Here is an 18083-nt window from a genome sequence, read left to right as displayed (position 1 = left end):
TGCACGGTCAGCTGGGGAGAGCAGAGGGCCAGGGCAGCTGGAAGCAGCCTCTGCAGGGGTAGCTTGGTGTCCTATGGAGAGATGTCTTGAAAATCATTTTCCTGTGCCACAAAACCCTGTGCAGTTTTGAAAGCCGTCTGTATTTTGTCTTCAGGAACAGACCCTGGGGGAGGACGAGCCGCAGTGTCCCGGCCGTTAGGTCACTCTTCAGGAGATAAAAGATCAAAAGTCTTTTTATCCTTGAAAACCAGATTTGAACCTGGGTCTACACTGTCTAGAATGTCTCTCCTTCATATTCATGGGGAAGAATATAGCTCATGAAAACATTTTGCAGCTTTGACAAATGCTCACTACAGATGAAATATATATATATATATTTTTTTTTTTTGCCAAAAAAATTCATAAACCATTTTTTCCCTTGGCTCTGCCAGCTCCTTTATTTTTCTATGCTTTCATCCCCAAACCTCCTACCCTTTTTCTGTCTTGTCTATTTTGATTCAGTCCATGCCCTGAATGACTTCAGTCTTGCTATGTGCTTGTACAGTGTCTATCACAACGGGTTTCAATCTGTTAGCACCTAGAGGCATTAACATAATGCAGGTAATAAGGTCTAAATTTAACTTGCTCACAACTACTTTTACCCACACTAATATGCATCATGCTCTTCAACTGTCAGACTTGAATCGCATATAATAGCTGCCTGGCTACCATACACAGATGAAGAATCTGGTAGAAAGCATTTACCTCAATAAAAAGAATATTTTTCCCTTCCAAAAAGCCCAGCTTCATTTTTTACCATTGCTTTCAGAAGCTTCATGTCAAGATAGATTTTCTTCCCACTGTGATGCCATTAAATCTCATGGCTGGCATAAAATATGCTTTATGAGTTATTAAAGAATGTTACAGTAGCTGAATTGGGCAATCATTAAATAAATATTACTAAATAGTTTATAAAAAAAATTAAGTGCCTGCCATTTGTGCTTATTCTGCCTAGAAAGATGGTTTTACATTTTCTCTTCCTTTATCTATTTTTGTGATCTGAAATGAACTCTGGAAGCTACATGGGTCATCCAAATACCTGTAAGAGATTAAATTGATTAAGAGCAAGAAATAACTAACCGTCACGTTTCTAAATTTCTGTGTTTTGCTCCATGAATTTCCTGAACTAAAAACTCTTGAAAATTGAGTTCAAGTCCTTTGATCCATCATTCTTTGCTTTTATAGGTCTAAATCGTGGAGGTTGCCAGTGATAATCAAATTATATATGGAAAAAAAAAAAATGGAAAGAAGTAATTCAATTAAAAAAAATGCTAAAGGACTGAAATATAGGGAACAATTTTTAAGAGATCGTTTGGGCTCCAAACACTGTGCACTTTCTTAGCTTGCCATTAATTGTGCACTGCCTGCAGTGACCTCCAGGAAGGTCCTCCCATGAAAAGGAGCGTAAATTGATGAAGGACACTGTTACCAAATACCAGAACGTTCCAGATATTAACTACTTTAACTTCAGTGATTTTAAAATACCATCTAAGCACATCACCCAGCTTTCTTCAAGAGCCAGTGGCAGATTTCTAAAACACAGGGATAATTGGTCATTTGGAAATATCTTTCCCTTTCTCTCTTGACTATGGAGATGGCTAATCCTGGTCTGTGTGGGATCCCAGCCTGAGCAACCTGCTCAGGAGGAGCTTCAATAATGTTTCCATGGAAATCCGCAGTGGACACAGATTATGTTGTGCAGGGCTGCACAGAAAGTAATGCTAGCTTCAGTATCCCTCTTTCTGAGCACATTTTATGCTTTCTAATTTAGTGTTACCTGTTCTATGTAGAGCAAGATGCATTTCACTTGGAGATGTGTTAAAGCTTAGAGGATGTCTTCTGGTCTGGATTAAGACCAAAAGAACTTACACTCCTTCCCAAAGAATAAGGGAAAAAATCAAATCATGTCCAGCTAGTTTGGTCTGCAGTTGCTGAAACTAGCTCAGCCATGACTAGCACTCAACTGAGCTGTGTATTTATGAAGGTAAATCCATGCCAAAATGAAATTCTCAGACAAGGCAGGCCGTGTTTGTGTGTATCAACTTCAATTTGCCTGTCATAATTGGATTAATCCACAGTTGTTGACATCTGAAACCGTAGGTAATCTCAGCAAAAGCCACAGATCAATGCAAAAAAAAAAAAAAAAAGCCAAACAAACTGGTAAGAACAATTACACTGTTTTAGTGTTTCTCATATAGAGATCTTCTTCCCCAAAATCTCAGGGTTTGTGCACTGCTTGCAGCTGCCATCACCTCTGCTAGCCCCGTTTCTTCTTTGGTCAAACCAAACTCCAGTGCTACAAGGTCTTGACCATTTTAAAATTCAGACATAATGTGATTGGGTCCAAAACCTGGGTATGCAGCTTCACTTTTCCATCTCTAGCATAACTGAATCTCTCTTGGCTCTTTTCCATTCAATTGTCTCCCATTTCAATAGATTCAAAAATAGCTCCCACATATTTAATTATGCTTCACTTCACTCTGTTCCTTCTACTCCATTCAATCTCCAGGACAGTGTTTTGTCTGCTGACAGACTTTCCATTTAGGGTGGCTGATGTTCAACCTATTATACTTCCAGCCTGTATCAACTGAAAAAGGTGCTTATCTTACGAGACCAGGAGGCAATGCAGCAAAGAACCAAAAATTAGGTCAACAATGTCATATGAGCATCTCACAGGTCATGATAAAAGCCACAAGAAGCAAGGTTTAACACAGTGAGAAGAGAAGTAAAGAAGTAACAGGGAGAATATTTCCCTTTCCTCTTTCACTAAGCTGTCGTTCATCTCCATTCTACTTTGATTCATTTGGGGCATTGGGCTTGAACAGGGAAATTAGAGAGAGAAGTAATAATAAAATAGTACTTTGCATGTGTTTAAATATTGCAGTAGAAAGGAAGCAGTGTAGAATCTCTCACTAAATCCATGATGAAATGGAAGAAACACGGGTTTATAGATTTCAATTAAATTCAGTTCCAGAGGGATGTCGGTGCTTCAATCTTCCAGGATCCCTTTCAGGAAAAGTTTTCTCTGGAGAGCTCTGATCCAGAAGCCCATCACAGTCCATTGCAGTTCTCCCACTGACTTAAACAGTCTTTGAGCAGAACTCTAAAAAGCAGATAGAGCATTTTATCTGTTGAGGTAATCACCATAATAAGTTGGGGCAGCACAAACACCTGCTGTCAGCATTACATTCCTGATCTGGATAAAGTAAATGATGCACAAACACTGAACAAAGAGAACAGTCCCTGTGCTATAAAACTTAATTTCCAGAATAGGAGCTTTCTTTTGTTCTACAGACAAACATATGATTATGAATATGACAATATTATGGATTTAACTCAGCAAATTTAAATGCATGTCAAGGGAAATGTGACAAATGCATGAAGGTTCTGGAGGTGAAATGAACCCTGATTGAGCAACGTGGATTACTTTTTGCAGGGCTAATGCATTCAGATTTTGTGGATTCATGGAGCTCTCCAGTAATGTATAGTATAATGGAGTGTGAAAACAGCACTTCCTCTGAGCCAAAGACATTTGGCCTACGTTCCATTAGCTCCTCATTTCAAACGGATGTAGACCATCATTTCTTGCAACATAAATATGAATGACATTTTATGCTACTGAAGGTGTTTGTTTCCTCTGAGATGCACTTTTCATTTGTTACATTAATAGGAAAGCATTTCCGTTTAATGGTATGAAGTCAGAAATCAGTGTGAGGGGAAGGAAGGTGCTGAAATACAGACACTGGTTTGATTCTCCCACTGCATGAATGAATGAGGGAAGGAAAATGATGTGGCACTGAAGAGCATGATGGTAAAGTAAAAAAAAGATGCAGCAGAGACTGACCTGTACGAAAAACAAAGATTTCTCTCATGATAATATATTGGTTCTCAGCATCAGAGGATGCTTTGTGGGCTTGACCCACAGTCTGATGAATCCAATCAAAATATGCTAATTGACTTCAAAGGGTGTCAAAGCAAGTTTTAAGTGTTTTTCTTCTGTTAACTTCAGTCATTAATATCTTGTCTTCAATCCATGTGAACACCCCTTGCTGATGGTATTGGTAAGTATGTGATGAGACTGAGAACATCGTATGCTGGTTAGGCCCCCAGGCCTGACAGAACTGTCAATTAGACTTGTGACAACAAAAGAGGAGTGCTAAAGACACATCACATTTTTGGAAAAATGTGCAAAAATTAATGACAGAAGAGACTTCTTTTTTTAGGAAAGAGGATGGAATTTGAAGTGTAAAACTGAAAGAAATCGCTGAAATCATATCAACCTTATCAAGCTGCCAAATTCTGCAAAACCTAGAGTGGCACCAAAGGAGAAAAAAAAATATACGCATTTTTTGTCCCCTGGACAAAAAGGGGGGAAAGATCTTTGTGCTGAAAATATAATCTTCTGAAATAATTATTAGTCCTTACAGGAATCTTGTGACACGTATTTCACCCATCTTTGATATTCCAGAGGCTAGGCTTTATTCTAAGCTACTACTTCAAATAAAGGCTGAAGAGAAAAAGAGCCACTCGTGGAGAACTATGAATGCTGCTTGTCTTAGACTGCTTTCTCTGGAGTTGTGTTGTTGCTCCTCTGTGTCCCTGGATGTCCTTCCAAGCCTGGACTTCTGTGTACCCTGGAAGGCACCCTGGGGGGACAGGGCTGCAGCCTGCCCAGGGCCCTGGCTGGGCATCTCTCAACCACACTGCACTGACAGGTCCCCAGTGGCTCTCCAGTGTCACAGGTATCAGCTCAGATGCCCCAAGGCCTAACACTTCTGCAGTGGAAAACTCTGCAATAATAGTTTTGCCATGTTTTGCAAAATGAGGATCTACCTATCCTTTTCACAACTGTATCCTTATTTTACCCTCAGAGGCTCACTGTTATTCCGTACTGTGTGCACAGAGTATCATACATTCAAAAAGGCCAAAACTACGACCAGCATAAGCCATGGTCATCATTACCCTTTCTGCCTGCATTTTCCTTGGCATGGAGGGGAAGAGTATGAGTTTGCCCACTGGGGGTCATAGTGCAGAACACAGGCAGGGGCTGTGAAAGGAGGTAGAGGAAACTGGATGCAGAGAAGGGAAGAATAGTTTAGGTAATACAGCTGAGTAGGAATTAGGAGCATGTCCCATCAACTCATGTGTTTAACAAAATGAGGATGAATTTTTAACTTTGAATTTTTAGCTTTGTTGGGCATCATCCCATTTTTCTTTGTTGTTCATTGCCTTCCCCAAAACTTGAAACTAATGTCTCTCTTCTGACATATATTTCACTGCTACTGCAGGAGATTTTCCTTGTTCTCTGGCTTTTGATGTAATTTAGATGTGTTTTGAAGAAGGGAAAAGTGCAAGAATATCTTTAGCAACCTTTTAATGAAATTGAGTGTGCTTCAGATGTGAAAAACATCATGTTGGCAGTAGAATGCAGCACACAGGAGAACACATCATAACTACTGCCCTCTGCCTCATGGCCGGGCTGCCCTGCTATAGGCTTTGGACTCAGCAAGGTAGAATCATTCTTAATTTGAAAGATAATCTCTGCGAAGTCTCCAAAGCATGGTTTAATGTCAAAATAGCTAAGGAGTTAATTTTGTGCTAGAGAACTGTTATTTGGAAACCGCTGCTCTTAAATAATTGCCAATGGTAGATATATTGGGTATATTTTACCAATCAAGAAGCCACTTTTACACTTAAAACAAAACTGAGAACAAAGAGTGCCTGTGTGAAACCTAAATGCTTTAAACACAGCTGCAGATGCCTGCACAATGAGTGCTTCTGAAAGGAAAGCACTGAAGTTGGAGAAATAAACTGGTCATTGAACTGTTATATACAATGAATATTCGTGGCTAAACAGATATTCTCATTCCATTTCACGGTACAACATAGACGTCCCTAGGGCAAAAGTCATTGTTAGTTACAAAAACCTTGTAATGAACTGCCTAAGAGGTGCTGTATGCATCCCATAGTCCTCTGCCAAAGGAAATGTGGAGCTCTAAGGTGTGAGCTGAAAGAAGTGGGCAGAAAGTGATTTTTCTGATAAATGTTTGCATTTTCAAAAAACACACTTTGCCTTTTCATTAAGGAGAGCTGAAGATATTTGTGTTTTCCTTTAGAGTTCAAAACTTCCTCACGTACTTCAAAACAAAGCATAATTGGAATCTTGCAGCTTAGAGGAAAGCAAGACATGAATCCTTATGCACCACAGCTCTTATGGGACAACCTTTCCCAGCTCTTTCCTTGGCAAAAGTTCATTGGACTAAAAAACATATCCCTGTGGAAAAAGATCTCAGCTAACACATATTGTGTAGGATAGTGTATGCAAGCAATAGGTGGGGATTTTAGCATTGACCAAAACATTCTGTGATTTTGGAAGTGCATGTAAGTGGGTTTTATTCTTACTGCTGCTCTGTGCCAAGGGGATACAGTGCCAGTTACTGAAAATGATTTGAGGTAACACAAGATATGCTAAAATTTCAGTTTCTATTCCCTGACCATATCATTAGAACCAACAGTAGAAATAGCTCTGAATGGAAGGGAGGAAAGCAGCAGAAGTATGACTTAAACCTTTGTTGTGGTATAACTCAAACATTTGGCTTGATCATACATTGTTACTGGAAGACTTAGATAATGTGAACAGAAAAGAAAGAGCAATCGTAATAGGATGTCTTCACTGAGTTGCCAAGTGCCCTTGAGGACAAAAAGAGGTCTTTTTGGATGTAGATAACGGAGCTATCTCTGAAATCCAAAAGGAAAATCATTCTTATTGGATCCGAAGTTGGCATTTTCTCATCTGGTGCATTGCCAGGCTTAGGTAAGGTTGAAATTTGATGCAAGCCCCATCACTGAATTAAATAAAATTGCTTTCTAATAATCTGGTGAAAACCATTACTATAGTTTAGATGTGTTGACATTAAATAGCTTTTGATTTCTGACTTGTTCCAGGGTGCTAAAATGGTGCTGGAAGCAATTAGCATTTGGAAGTATTGGAATGATTGATTGTTCTGCTTCCTCTCCGCTCCTTTGTGGGTCTAGCTTTTATCTACAGTTTCAAATCAGAGTTCTTTTCATTATTTTTTTTTTAAACTAGTTTGCAATCTGTTGACAAAAGGGCCTTCCATCTGAATAGATCATATGCTCTTGTTTAGTTGGATTAAAAATGACAATTACTTTTGTGGAAGATATTGGTTTTCTTCTCAGAAGAAAAAAAAAGGCCCAGTGGTGTAAATTCTGGTTTTGCTTGATGACTCAAGAGCCTTTTTTCACTCAGAAATTTCTCTACTCCAGCTGTGATAAAAAGCAATATGTCAGTATTTGTTTCGTTTGGTTTTAGTTCAGTATAGGTTCTAAATTTGCAACTGGATGTGAGTGATATTTTCAAGATCAGTCCTTACAGCATTAAGGTCAGTGAAGGGCAGCATTATTATAACAAAACCACATCAATCCCCTTATTTGAAAAGCACTCCCCAATCTTAATGAGGATGCAAGATGTGCTAAGGGCCCTTCAATCCAGGCAATACACTGCGACTTGCTGCTCTTGCTGAACCACACTGGAAACATTTCCATCCTTGTCGTCTCTTTCCTAGATTTCACAGATCACCCAGGAAAGGGACAGCCTGCCAGAATTGGTCCCATGCAGCATGATTAGTTTTCTCTTGAGATGAGCATATACCAGAAGGCTGGATCTCAACACCTGAGGAGTTAGAATTTTCTTGCGGCTGCTCTGCAAGAAATCTGTATGAAATTGCCCACAGGGTCCAGAGGCTGATTTACACAATAAACACTGCCTACAGCCAAAAGCCAGGATAGAAAGGGGAGCCTAAAAAGGCAACTGGATTTACAAGCTTGCATGCAAGAAATATTGTTGTAAACATTATTGTGTTAGGCTATTTAGGGACCCTGGGGAGAGTGCAAGCATACTCCATGCCCTGCTGTGCCTTGTTTAGTGGTTACAGCTCCTGAACAGGGAACAGGGACTGCTAAACTAATGCAGATGGGCAAGAAGAAAAGATGGATGGGCTCAGTGCTTTGCTTCCCAGTGCCTGCTGCAGTCTGCTCAAATAGCTGCATACAGAAGGGAAAGTCAGCTTCTTAACTAAATAAGAGAGATGAATCAGAGGAACAAGAGGTTGAGGTGTCGCTTAATCTCTGATCTGCCCCTCTAGGTAACAATGAACTGCTTCTTTCTCAGAGTGGATTGTAGAGTTGCCATTTGACCAACCTGGATTACACCTACATTCAATAAGAAACAGTCAAATGGCAGCTGAGTTCTGCAGTTCACTGGCATTCTGATGCCCAGCTATGTTCTTACGTTTCACCCTCAAGCTTAGCTTATAAAGAGGTTACACCTGTAAATTATCCAAAGAGGGTGAGAGATCCACAGGCAGGCACGACGAGGAGAAGGGAGGAGGTTCAGAGGTTTTAAGGTCAGGACAGATTCTCTGTCTCATTCTGTAGCCAGTGTGCATATTTATGATGCATAGATAGGAAGGGCCCACAGAGAAAATACAGCTCACAAATCATATCTTTCAGCATGCTACAGGGTTTGTTAAAGTTCACTCATGTCTCTTGTGCTTGTACTCCATTAATCATTTTTGCTTCTGAAAACAAGGGTAAACTTGTATCCCCGATCTGCATGAAGATCATGTTCATTTCATCTCACTCTTATATCTCTTTCAAGGCAGTCTGCCTCAACCATCCTTCTCATGAAAATGAATTGGAGAACCACTGATTTCTCAATGGCCGATGCCAACATGTCTGAGCTGGTGGTTTACAGACCTCAGTCTCCTGATGTAAAGGAGACCTGGCTGTCCTCTTCCTCCAGTGCAGTCCAATGAAGAACTGGTGAACACAGATTTCTGTTCTTCAATCTTAAAATCCTTAGGTAAGAAACACTCAACCTGAGATTTTGTTATTTGATTATTTTCCTCCTTTGCACTTTGACCTCCTGTGCAAAGTGAAATCAAAGCTGAACACTGGTCTTTTATCATATCTTTATAACTGGCTTTTATCAAAGAGACCTCTGCCTTCCAATTAGAAGCTTATGAGTGGTCTGAAACTTCACACTTGAATGCAACAAATGGCAGATCTGATACTGGATCTCAGACATCCTAATTTTACACCAGTGTACTTCTGCTGTCTTCTGTGATGTTGTTCCTGCAAGTGAGATCAGACTCATGAAGTTGACTCAAAACTGAAAGACGGATTTGAAAGAAAATAAATAGAATAAAGTAGATATTCACTAGCATATGCTATTGCAGCTGAGTGTTGCTGAAATCTCTCTGCACTCTGTTCTTATGTGGCATATGTGCTATAACTGAAAGACATAATAGTGTGAATTAAAAATTAGTCATTTGTTTTTCTCCAACACCTTCTAACCACAAAAACTGAGATCTCGAAATGCAACCTAATTAATCCTGATTCTGTCACTGTGTTCACTGAAGTATACGTGTAGATATAGAAATACTGTAAGTCTGCTCATGACTGTAACAAAGCCATCTCTAGGGCAGAGCTCCAATGTCAGTCCTAACCCCATGGAAGTGGTTTTCCTGCATTAGCACAGTACTTCCAGCTCCTTTAACAGCCCTCTGCCAGGCTGTATTCACGACCAGTCCCAGCACATCCAGGGGAACAGCATTTGGGTCTGTGTTTCCTGCTGTTGGCTTACAAAAGGATTAATTTCCTCTCTAGCTGGCAGTGGAATTACTCTCTTCAGTAATAAATATTTTGACTATAATACTTGGATGCTTTTGATTCAGAAGCTATTGAAAACCAAATAGAGGTTCAGCCACTGGGAAGATGATTAAAGCAGATCCTGAGAGGAATGGAACACTCATTTCTACACTAGCTGGGATTTGCCCTTTCCTTTCCAACAGCAGATTCTCATGGTATTTTTCTGTTTTACTACCTGAGCATTTTCTTTCTGTCGTATGCACTGTAATGGCATTTATAGTTCTATTAGATTATGGTCAAGTCTTTTCAAATTGAACAGCCATTTATGAAAGCCCTTGAAGAACAGGAACACGAGACTATAAGGTCTCATGATGGAGTTATAGATGCTTTTTCAGTCTTTCTACATAACATCTCTCAGATATAAGGCAAAAATCTCACAATTCAGTCAATTTTTTTTGTTCTTTAAACACAGAAATCCAGTGTGTGCTAGATCCCAGCATGAACCAGGAAATACCCTTGCTTTAGTATTTGTTCTTGATTCTAGCAAATTGCATACCATTACCTGCAATTATTTGTCAATTTGCTCTTGAAAGATCTGAAGTCATGGCATAGGCTGGGAATGAGACGTTTACTGGAGTGGAACTGCAATATCCATATTGCTTGTGCTGAGGGGACTTGCCTTGTCTGTGTGCAGTGGAGCCCTCAGCACTTCTGTCTGATTTGGAGAGGGTGAGAATATTCAAGATATGATATAAAGGAATTACACTATATAGGACTAGTTAAGACATTAGGAAAAAAACTCAGTCAAATTCTTGGTAAAATTTAATTCCAATACTGTGAAGAGTTGATAAAATGAGACACTTTCACAGATGTGTTAGGAGGAAGAGCAAGACAGACATGGCAGTTCGTAATTTTAAAGGGTGATCTTTTTCTTCCTGACTGTCTTATTTTGATTCAAAGGCTCCCCAAGCCATCACCATAAATCCTACTGCTAACAAACCACCTGCAAGGCCACTGCTGAGCTCAGTGGATGCTGCACTGATTACAATAGGAATTCCCTCTCCTCCAGCTTGTTAACATGGACTCCTTAATCATGCCTTAAGCAGAACCATGAGGGTTCTTCTACCTCATTACTGTTAGACTATGCAGCACAAAATCAGAGCGTGTACAAGTAAATAATGTACATTAACATCAGTTCATAAATCAGACTAACTGCCCACAAACAACAAATTTGCAACGTATGTGAGAATATTGAAGCATATACAAGTCAGGATGTAAAACATCACTTACCAGGTGCTAAAATGCATTTTACAATGTTTTCAGGAGATGATCCAGGATGATAGGTGGACAGAATTAAATGAAAGGTCTCAAGTCTGAAGGAGCAAACCCCATCTGCAGTATGGCTGGAGGAACATGGCCACAGGTACACCCTGTTCTCATTCACTACTCACAATTTGATTCAGCATTGTTTGGATACATCTTTTTTTCCCCTTTTTAGTTACGATTCTCATAGCAAATGTTTTTTTAATTTTTTGAAATAAATTTAGTTGATATGCAAAAGAAATGGCAGAGGCAATACCTTCAAGAGACATTTTTCAGAGACTTTTACAAGTGGAATTGATCACTTGTCATTAACCAAGTGGCAGGATTTCAAGACAGTGTGAAATGGATTGACATAATAGCAGGTAGCAACTCTTATCTTCCACACATTTCCCCACTTACAAAAGTTTTCTGTTGCAAAGGGAAAAAATACCTTGAGTTAAGCCACTGGTATTTTTATATTTTCTGCACACCAGCAAAATCAATAGTTCTGATTCTTGCCAAAAGCTCACAGCACTATTTTCTAAGATCACCTGCATTTCAATAGGATGCCTGAGATTAATTACAAGCATGAAGATTCTGATTCAAAACTTCCTACTACGCTTGCAGTTAAACATGCAATGCCATCTCCTTATCTGAACTCCCCAATAAACCCCAGCTGTGGGTGAGTTAGCTCTGCATTTATGTACTGATAAACACTGATACACTTCAGTGAAAAGACCTAGATATAAGTGTTGCTCCTCGTTTAGGTTAGCCACTGAGACAGGTGGAAGGATGCTGTCCATCCAGAGATGAAATGTGCTGGGAATATGGTTTATGGGAATATGGAAGAGGGCAATAAAAGTTTTGTGAAGTCTCAATGTCAGCATTTCAGGCACTGAGGCTGAGCAGCACAGGTGTGCGAACTACAGATTGATAGAAGTGAATCCAGTTTTTAAGCTTGCTGAGATCCTGGTTCCTCTGCTGACTGTTGTCTGGATGCAAGTTTTATTGGTCAAGAGCGTATCTGTTAGAAGTCCAGTTAATCCAAACTGCTGCTTGTCAGAGGCTGCCATAGGAAACTGATCCCACTGATGCATTTTTAAGGTGTTTTTGAACCTAGCTCCTCGCCCTACAATGTGGTCATGCAACAGCCATCTCCAAGGAAAAGAAATGCCATTTCCAGGAAGCACCATTTTCAGAAAGCAGGACAGAGGACTTAAGGCTTTGTTTGCTTTTCAATTCAGAAGAAAAGTCCTAGTTCAACTGTAAGAAATCACTTTGCAAAATTAGGAAGAGGCCAGATAAAAATAGTGGTGACTTCAGTCATAGACACTGAGCATGTTTGGAGACCGTTAGGTGAACTGAAGGTGGAAAACCAACTCCATAGCCAACAAAGGACTTATAAGTACTTTCAGAACATCAGCAGTGTTCATTTTCTTTACACATCTGTGGAATTACACAAGGGATGCATTTGGCCCAGAAGTAAGAAGCAAATTTTCTAGTGACCTGCAAGGAGTTTGAGACCAAAAATAACCTATTTGCTTGAGGCAATGCGAACCTATTGGAGGATAAAAGTATTTGTCTTGTTCTTTGGGTACTTGGGATCTTGTGAGTCCCTTTTGAAAATTAGTTCCCATTGGAGAAGTATATTCCCATATAGCATGGCCAAGTAAGGGCTCAATTGTGCTTTTATCAAGTGATAACACTAACCTGTTCTACACATCTGTTCCACTGACGTCTGGATCCCTTAAGTGACACTCACTGCTTTTCTGCAAGTGACAATCAATGAGACAGCCACCTAGTGGAAATGGGTTAGTGCCAAATGGGCATGATATAAAACAGAACATAACAGCAGCTCTTCAGACTCTATATCAGAATTTCATTCCATAGCCATTAGTGCCTTTGTACAGTGCTCTATGCTAACAATCGATATTTCATTAGTGCAGCAGTATTCCCTACCTTTATGCATTTTTTCATGTTTTGCTGCATTTAATGTATGTGTGCATTTGGTTGTCTGGAGACGGGTAATGGTTGGTTATTTGAAAGTAACCACTTACTAAATTTCTAATAAAGCATATAGTTTAAGGGGAAAGGTTGGCAAACTCAGATGGAAGATTAAATGGGTAAGACTCCCAGAGGTTCCTTTAGCTGGAGAAATTGATTTATAGCATGCAGAAAAAGCTTTCTTTTGGAAATTGAGTGAGCGGGTGGCTGCAATTTATATAAATTAAACCTTGGGCTTGTTCTTCTGACTTGAGGATTTTTTCTTCAGTTTTTTAACAAAGTTGCTGGTGCATAAACAGCATCTGCTTCAGTTTCTAAATGTTGGTTCCTTACAGTTGTTTTTAATCAGTGAGCCTTTTGAATCAATTGTAGAATTAATCTAATTGCAGGCTTCGTCTTTACTCCTCATTCTATGGAGCACAACACAAGAGGGGATTTGTGGCCAGGGAGAAAAATCACAGCTATGCATTCTTGTCTCGTGTCACTTTCCTCTCTGATCTATCATTACAATCAAAATTCTTTATCCTGAAAATTGTGACATGGAATTTTAAAGCTTAAAATAGCACATCTGTAAGGCAGAGATTAGATTATGCAAAGTGTTAATGCAGCATTAACTGAAGAGTCCCAATTAAATAATTACAAATAGTTACATGTCTAGCCTTTTCAGTTCCACAGCATCATAGTTTAAAAGTCAGAAACTTTTTCTTTCTCTGACAATGTTCATGTCAGTTAAGGAGGACTGAGACAGAAACTTTCAGTTACAAGATAACAAGCGTTGCGAAAAAACAGTAGATTTCCCTGAGACATAGTCAGTGATTTAGACTTGTTTTTAGAGATTGTAATAGATGCACACGATGATAGGACAGTATTAGCATTAATATCAGGGTATACGACTCTTAAAATCATCTTCCTGTTGTCGTCAGTAGTGATTTGTGACTTTCTCCTGCAGTTCTGCCTGCTCTCTTCAAGGCGTAGCCCTGTGTACAATCAGACATTTTGATGCCCTAAGGGAAGCAAGGCAGTAGTAGTCGGATGCCTTCAAAAAGGCACAGTCCTCATGTAATCACCGAGATACTAATGGTGCTTCATGTTGATTCCCATTCCATCTTGCGACGGTCATGTGCACTCTGCCTGCACCATCTTCTGTAACCAGACCAGACCTTATTCTGAGAGGCAATGATACTTTTGAAATAGGTCTCCTCTTCCTGCAACCTGCACAGCACTTCTCTGTGCAGTGTAGACAATGGCAACGTGCCATCAGTAAGGGTGCAGTGCCCACTGCTGCTCTTGTTGGAGGGAGGCTCCAGCACCAGTCAATTCCTGAGCTCTCCTTTTGTTTTCACTTCTCCAAGTGCTTGGATTCACCCTTAGCATGCAACAAGGAAAACGATTAGATCCTTGCCTAGTCTCTGGTGAAGTTAATGTCTCTCAGTGGTATGCCCACCCTACTTTGAAGGAAAAATAATTTCCTGCCTACACCAGCCAGTCATGTTCTCAGTAGATAGAATTAACTATTCTGCTAATCTCACTGAGTATTAGGTTAACATTCACTGCATGAGATCACTTCCCAATTATTTAGCTAGCAACATCAGCAGCAGAACACCAACTTGCCTGGGGAATGGGAGGCAACCAACCATGGCGAAGCCATTTGAACCTAGACATCATGTACGTGCAGAGCTCCCCAAAGACAGGAATGTAATGACACAGATTACTGAAATGATAGTTCTCACACAAGCAGGCCTTTTATTTTTTCCAGTAGTGGAAGACACTGGCTCACTTGATAAACTTGTTACAACCCACTGCATTCCATCAGAAATTCTAGTCAGCTGTAATAGCATATTTTCTTTTCTGCAGAGCCAGGAGAATAAAAAATACACAACAGGATGGGCTGTAATCTCTTTCTCCCCATTGGACATCTAAAGTTATGTTTGAATAATCTTTTTACTGTAGTGTGACAAGTTCACTCTGATTCATACCTTGTCATGACTTAAGGTAAGATGCTAATTATTTACCTAAACTCTTCTATGTGCCATAATAATGTACTTAGCAGCTTATTATCCTTGTTCCTTTCTAAAATACCGTCTTCCTGAGGCAAGTCTTTTAAGTGATATATAAAAACGTGGTTAATCATAAGAGGCATTATCACAACCATACTACAGGCCTGAAAAAACTAAATGAAGTATAGGATCCTTCCCAGAAAATGAGAGAGAGAACCAGAAAAGATTATTAGCACTATGGCTTTGAGTTCCATGGGTTCTTCTTTGTTACAGGTTCGCCAAGGATTGATAAACTGAGCATTTCAGCCTCAGGAATGCAATGCCATTATTATTTGTGGTCTAGAATTAAAGTATTAAATTCAGTCCTTTTTTTTTTTTTTTTTCCCCTAATTTATTTATTTTTCCAAATGGTTATCAAATCCTCTTATTAGGAATTTTCTCTTTCTTTTCAAAGTCCACATTCCTCAGGGGACTGGTGCCCCTTTCCCCCCCTTCTGCAAAATGAATCTCTGAAGAAAAGACATCTCCTCCCTTAACACATCTCTCCCCTGGACGAGGAGCAGGCATGACAAGATGAGAAATCTTAGGCCTGTCACTTGTCCCTCCTGCAAACCAGTGTGTGCTCATCAACCAGTTAGCCTACAACTGGTCTTTATTTCTGATGACAGCATTATCTAAGAGAGTGTGACTCGGGAGACCTGGGTTCTATTTCTGAATCTGGTACTGAGCCGCTGTGTGACATGGGCCTTGTCACTTCACTTCTCTGCCTGCTTTTGCCTTAACCCTTTTTGACCATTTTGAAATGAGCTGTAGAGGAGTCAGGGGAGAATAGGGCTGTTTGGGATTTTTATGCCACTGTAGCAGTCATAGCGCATGAAACTAAAGCATGGAAGATGGATGTACAGAAAAACAGCATACAGGTCGCCTTCAGAAGGATGGAACAAATGCAGTAAAAGACAACACGGTGACCGTGTTACTTTGCAATTTTACTTTAATTAATTTCCACATCAGTAAAATAACTAGCAGCTATTTCACTGAAACATTAGGGGGCGGGTCATCCTTCTTTCCTATCCCCTCTTGGAGGGACATCGTGTGCTTCCTATATAGAATTTTTACAAAATAGCAAAATATGATTGAGCTGTGAACCAGCTGACCTCTGTAGTATTGTTTTTTCTGTCTGACCTTTTTCTTTTAAAAAAAGAAAAAACAATTCAGTTGTGCCTAAACATCTCAAGTTTGAAGGCCAGCATTAGATTGTCATAATCTTTATTTAGTACAGTGTTGTGTTATTTGTTTAAGGCTGACGCTTCTTGACAGTATTAGGTTACATCTTAGGGAGACACTGTGAGTTGTGTTTGAAGCAGCATCTTGGATTTACTTTAGCTGCCATAAATATCAGCTAAGCAACCTTCATAAATTATGCTAAAGGCATTTCTGAGTTATATAAGAATTATTTGGGTATGTAGATGGATTTCTGTTGCCAGACATTTTTAGACTATATGCAGGTAGTGGATGTATAGCACTTAAAATTTTATATTTAAGGGTTGTTCCAGATTACAGTAGTATGAACATTGTATTCTACATAATATACATGCCAAATTGACCTTGCCATTAGTAATGATTACAGTTACAGCTTCCAATTTGTACATGTATAAAAACGGGGAAGGTTTGTAGCTCTAGTTTTGTACAGATGGAGAGAGGAGTTAGTCAAATATTCAGATGTGCATTATGAAAATGCTTTACTCTGAGCACTGTGCACTGTCTGCACAAGGCTCACAAGCTCAGTCCTGCAACCAGCAAACACTGATGCATGTGAACTCAAGAGAACTGTCCTCACTAGCGAAGCCACGAGAGAAACCCTTACTGCACAGAGATGACTCAGACAAACTTCCCTTTGGTTTTGAGTTATGCAAGTTGTTTTTACAGGATGATGCCAAATGGAGTTAGGCAGCCTATTTAGATCAAGAAGAAATTAGCTGCAGCCGAGGCTTGAGCCCAGAGGTCAGCCATTTTCTATGGACAATCTCAGTTCCACCATTGTGGTGTTTGAGGGACAGCTATGGCCTTGTCTGCCATCTCTTTACATTTCACAGCACTCAGCTGCAGTCCTTTATGGCTACAAGTACTTGCTTACACACACACAAGCTGTGCACTTTGTTCCTCTCTTGCACTGATTGCACTTTTGCTCTTTCACCCACATTTCTGATGAAGGGAAATGACAAGTCTAGGATCAGTTTTGCAGCTATAGACATAACTGACCAGCTGGCACCACAAGGCCCAAATCCCAAATATGCTACCCCAAAGGACTAAGGCAGTGCTATATGGCTTCTCTAAGCTTTTCAGTGGCAGCTCTTCAGCACAGGACTGGGAAAAATTCCTAGTGGAACAAATTGTCCAGATCTGCATGTCACATAAAATGTAATTCAGGCAATTAACTGAATACACTGTGGGCCACCTGGGCATGTGCAGAGAAACCATTTACAACACCAGAGACAACCAGTAATGGCAGACATTGTGGGAACACTGTGATATGTAAGTCTTGGTGTAATGAATCCTGTCCAGCCCTCCACTAAAACAGAGCAGAGTGAAAATGAGTCAAAGACTGGAGCAATAATAGACTCTCCATGACACAGTAAAGGCAGTTGCTTAACAGGCAACTGCTGGCCAGTTGGCCAGGGGAAGAAACAATGCCATAAATCACTGGGCTACAGGAATCCAGCTCTAGGCATTCTTCACAGCTTAGGCATTTGACTCACAATTTACTTTCACTCGGAGAAAAACTCTAGCTAGCTGAAGCAAAGGAATCAGGAATGCACAGCTCTCCCCTTTAAATACTGTGCATCTTTGGGTCATGCCCTGTTCTGGGTATTTATCCCATACCTTTTCCCTAGCAGTTCTAGGAATTCTGAATATAGGTCTGTGTATCTTCTGCTTCTCCTTCACCCTGAAAAGTAGGGCCAAATCTCAATACTTCCCTCCTTCCTTGATATGAAGGTGTGACGGAGATGCACGGATGTTTGAATGGACGTTTGAGTTACCAGACCTTTGTGTCATTCAATTGTATAATTT

At 40.0% G+C, this 18083-nt stretch overlaps 1 long non-coding RNA gene across 6 annotated transcripts in view; it reads left to right on the top strand.

Annotated features, from left to right (window-relative positions):
* The window catches only part of LOC116228660 (uncharacterized), a 314039-nt gene that overhangs the window by 199057 nt on the left and 96899 nt on the right, over positions 1–18083 (top strand). The window contains exon 5 of one of the 6 annotated variants that reach the window (XR_016472122.1): positions 11035–11101. The exons of the other annotated variants lie outside the window; for them this stretch is intronic. This is a non-coding gene — a long non-coding RNA (uncharacterized LOC116228660). Of the gene's footprint in view, positions 1–11034; positions 11102–18083 lie in introns of those variants that run through there. 6 annotated transcript variants of the gene reach the window in all.

This window comes from Phasianus colchicus, chromosome 18 (genome assembly GCF_987193195.1).
Source record: "Phasianus colchicus chromosome 18, bPhaCol1.hap1.1, whole genome shotgun sequence".
NCBI lineage: Eukaryota > Metazoa > Chordata > Aves > Galliformes > Phasianidae > Phasianus > Phasianus colchicus.
This window is presented reverse-complemented; position numbering and strand designations above follow the sequence as displayed.